Source organism: Montipora capricornis, chromosome 6, assembly GCF_036669925.1.
Source record: "Montipora capricornis isolate CH-2021 chromosome 6, ASM3666992v2, whole genome shotgun sequence".
Lineage (NCBI taxonomy): Eukaryota > Metazoa > Cnidaria > Anthozoa > Scleractinia > Acroporidae > Montipora > Montipora capricornis.
In genome coordinates, this window is record NC_090888.1 from 41,772,293 (window position 1) to 41,777,292 (window position 5,000).

Consider the following 5,000-nt stretch of genomic DNA (forward strand, 5'->3'; position numbering starts at 1 on the left):
CTTTGACAAATTGCTGCAAGGCGAAGGTGATGTAAACCTTTCCTACAAATCACTTATTTAAAGATTTATTTAAAGATTGGTTGATAACTGAAGTTTCCATTACATCCTCCTCATGTGTCGGCATAGATGCTTCATTGCTATCATCAATAATGGACGCCAGGCCATGAAAAAAAACAAAAACAAAAACAAATAAAGGCATAGAATGCCATTTGACACTCAGGATACAATGTACACAAACGTTTGGTACCATGAATCTTCTTTGAAAGGTAGTTACAAATTAAGACACTGGTGTGGAACTGGAACAACTGAATTTGTGAGACTAGAGAAGTACTGTAAATTCCCGATTTCAAACATAGAAAAGTAATTAGTATCATCTAAACAACATACCCAACCCTATGTAAGACTAAACTAGTCAATGTCCATACCCTACTTCCAACCAAGATGTCTCAAAAACCAGAATCTTGGACCTTGGGTGCCATACATGCCTTGTAAGAAGGGGGGAGGGGGGTAACTTTACAGGTGCAAGTAAAAACATTTGGCAAACGTTTCTCAAGACTAGACCACTACAATGTATATATGTACTGTTGACTATAGGGCAAATGGTACGTTTCATTTGGTATGTTGCTTGCTATAACAGGAGACAAGGAAAGTCTAGGCACTGCTGCCATTTCAGCTTTTGCTGGTGTTGAATGGATAACTGATCTCCTACCTGAAACGTGGTATTGAAAAAAGTTGATATACCCAAGGCTCGAAATAATCACCAACATTTGTAAATAAATGAAACAAAGGAAAAGCAATGCTAACTCTACTTTCAACTTAAAACAAACCACTTACTGTTTGCTGTAGTTCTGTTCTTCTTGCCCTCTACTCCATCATCCATTCTCAGGCCTTCTTGTTCAAATTGCTTACTTTGGACCAAACTATGTAAAAGAAACTCCGCAAATTCGGTATTGGTGTTTCCCTTAAAACCAAGATCGATCTTCTTCTGTTTCCAGAGATTGAAAGTGCTCTCTCACAACCGAATAGTCTTGTTTTTTTTCATTCCTTGGCGGCCTACCACGTTTCAGAGAAGATCGCGACATTCGGCCCGACCCCCACCACAACAAAATCGGGTTTTTTCAGGTACAAACTTAATTCAATAGAAAAAAAAAACAAATACATATAGAAGTTCTATGATGTAATGATTTCTTAACACACCGGACCCTAAATCGTTCACATAGCACAGAAAATCCTCAGAAAAAGCCACGACTCTGAGAGCTGCAATTTCGATATAAGTGAAAACATCCGCAAAGCACACTGGTTGAGAGGGACCTTTTAAGGTGGCTCTCAACCTGCTCCACGTATTTTTTTAAACTCGGCAAAAAGTTTTATTCTGGCGTGCTGATTACATTTCAGAAGAAAAAAAAAAAACCAAAAAAAATTGGGGTCACCGAGTTCGTTTTTGAGATATGAGCAGCTAAAGCAAAAATATGGGGTCTTTTTTGCAGGGCTTTCTTTGTTGCCAAGGTAACTTTTTACGTCTAAAAATGACCGAACCTTTTTCAGCAATAATCGGTCTTTGAAGTACCATAACATTGCGGTAAAAGTGATAAGGCGTTGTAGTGTCAATCCTTCTAATAAGATTGTTTCTTTCAAGTGTTGAAACTAGTTTGAGCCACCTTAAGTGCCTGAATTTCCGAGGACGCAACGACAAAAAAAGAATACATTTTTCTCAGCCTAACATATAAAATAAAAGAAACTGTTCTCGCAATATAGCCAGCGCTCTTCACAAGGTGTGAGCCACTTAAGTCCTTCAGGTCCCACAGGTCTGAGCGGTTGATTTATAGGTCAAAAATTTCTTTCAGTTAGTTGAATGAAAGAAAATTGCTTGACACTTCAAGAGTGCCAAAGCAAATGCGTGCTCTCTGTCTGAAAGCCATCTCTGACATGGTCACATGCGGATTTATGCGGATTTTCTTGTCTGGTACAAGGACTTGTGAAGCAGTGCAGAACTGTAGGAACCTAGCTGAGGTGACGTATTCCTCAGCCACTTGAACACCTTTGATTCTTACCTATTTAATGGTATGCAGTGCAGATGATCTAGAAGCCTGTCAGCACTAAGATTGTACATGGAGTATATATCATCTATCGCTTGTGGGGATACATCATTCCAAAAGCTTCCCATTCCTTCCCTTATCTTTAGGAGTGCTAGAAAAGGCTTTTCTACGAGCTCGTTGATGGCAGTGATCAATGAAATTGCAAGCAGATTCTCCGCCGACGGAAAGGTTTTCACATTGTACTCATCTAAGACATTGATTACGTCATCCAGGGGAAACAGCTGTTTCCCCTCCAACGCTCCACTGAAGACATTATGTTGCAGACAATCATCGTCCACTTTTCCAAACAGCACATGGTGGACAGATGCCCTTGCAAGCTGTATTGGAAAAGAGGAGCATATGGCGATGTAGTTTTTTGTCATCTAAGGCGAGAGGGCCAGTGAGAATTGGAAGCTGAAACTTTTGTTTTGTCTCAGGAGGTTCTCCCAAAACAACGAATACATCTCCCGTAGAACTCCATCACCGGTTGCATCATCCTCTTAGAATGATGGAAAAAGTTGTTTTACAAGGATGTTTATAATGAGTTCAGGGGTGGAACTCGGTGGGTGCGAAACAAGTAGCATAGCTTTAATTGAACAGCCCATCTTGTCTTGGCCTGTCCTTTGCAGCTCAGTGCGTATTGTCTCGTGGGATTGTGATTTCAGAAGTACGTGGCAGCGATAGGTTGCTTCGTTCCTAGGCTCTCTCTCCTTTCCCTTCCGAAAAAGACTCTGGATGCATGCTATGTAATCTTTTGTGAACTGACTTTTGTTATTCCGACTTCCGCTTTGGGCATCGGAGAGCTTCAGGGAGTATCTGGAACATACCAAAATGCTATTCGTACTAGAAATGGAAGGTTGTGTAATGCTGTAGTGGAAGTTTCAGTTCGAATTCGATTCGTGCAATCTACAGAATCTGCATAATGTTTTCCGTAAGTATGTATACATATATAATGCTACTGCTAATGATGATGATGATGATAATACGCTATGCCTGGGAACGCTGCACGTACTAATGGCAAAGTGACAAAATATATTCTTTATTCTGAGAGAGGTTACTGTACCTCTTTTGGGTGATGAAGAACCTGAGCTTGTTCCCAGAGTCTCTCATCTTACCTATGGGATTGTGATTTCACGAGAACAAATCAACCCATCGCACAACCCAAATCCAAACTAGTCTCTGTAATCTGTCGGCATCAGACTAACTGCTGATCTTGTAGGTAAAAATATACACCCATAGATTATTTTTGAGTGGAAATTTTCGCAAAGGAGTGGCACCGAGACGATGATGATCGGTAAGTTATTTCTATTGAAGGTTTTAGGCCCGAGTGAAACATCGCGATCGCACTTATCATGAATTTAAGGTCATTTCACTGAATTAGAACCTGTGCTGAGATTTTTGTCAAACTTTGCCCTTGGATTGTTTATATTATAGGAACGTAAATTTTGAAAAAAAAAAAGAGGGGTTCCCTTGATCGTTTACGAGCAACAGCACCTTGTTTACAAGGCACAATGATTAATCTTACAGTCGCAATCGATTACTTGCTAAATTCACGTTTCCGACGATTGTTTCTTCTTCTACACTGAGAGTTGGCCTATTTTTGTTTTACATGGAGAAATTTATTACTCAATTCAAAACAACAGAAAAAAATGATACGTCAAGAGAAACAACAGAGCTGAATAATGTCTACGCATGCAGGAGACTTTGGCGCATTTTATGCACCTATCAATGTAAATCCTGCAGGGGGGGGGGGTGGGGGGGGGTGGAGGGAGTGCAGGCAATAGGCGAAGATTTGACGCCTGAGACTATCGCCCCTGTCAGGCTTTTGATCGCGAAGCGACCCCGGGGACGGGACCTTTGACTTTGACCCGAAGAAGTTTGGTATCAAATCAAACGTGGTTACCAAGTCTGTCCTTAAGTCACGCTTCAGTTGGAGAAAGGTATGAAGTTTTTATTTGTTTTCGTCGCCATAATCCGATAATTTAAACTCTAAGCTAAGCAGATATTGTCTACTTCGAGAGTGTCTTTAACCTTAAGTTCCCATCTGATTGAAATCAAATTCCACCACAAGGTCAGAGTATTTTACGGGTCACTGATACGACGTGTTTCAATATGCAGAACATATTAATCATGACCTTATCCAGTTTCAAATGTTCTTTTATTTGTTTTATGTGGTATTATAGTATTGTTTGTTTAGATTCTTTGTCCCACGGTGGGGCTTTTTTGACACTTTTGATTGATGTTAGTTTCCTACCTTGGGAGATTTGATTGAAAATTTTTAAGAATTGTCAAATCCCCGCCCCTTGCCCGCACTCCCCCCCCCCTCCCCACGGGTTTACATTGATAGGTGCATTACACATCTACACTTGTCTCAAGAGAAATTATCGGTTATCGATTCAAAACATAACATCGATCAGTCGAAGCAAGCCGTGAGATAAATTCTTATGATTGCTTACCAAGCGTCCAGACCTTCGATATTATCAGACTGATTCTATAGCAGATATTAGACCTTGAAAACAGCTATTTTTCTTTTCTTTACAAATGGTACAGTTCGTGGAAACTTCGGAAAATTGTTGGAACTGTATTTTGTGACATCATAATTGGTGAGCTCAAAAATCTGCACCAATGTGTATTTTAGACCAGTTTGATTCCTGTTAGCATTTGTTTTTCTTCTGAATACCAGACGGATTCTATACCAGCATTGTAAGGACCAGTGTGTATTTTAGACCAGTTTGATCCTTGTTGCCATTCGTGTTTTTCTTCTAAATACGAAACTGATTCTATGCCAGCATTATAAGGACCAGTGTGTATTTTAGATCAGTTTGATTCCTGTTAGCATTTGTTTTTCTTCTTAATACCAGACTGATTCTATACCAGCATTGTAAGGACCAGTGTGATCCTTGTTGCCATTCGTGTTTTTCTTCT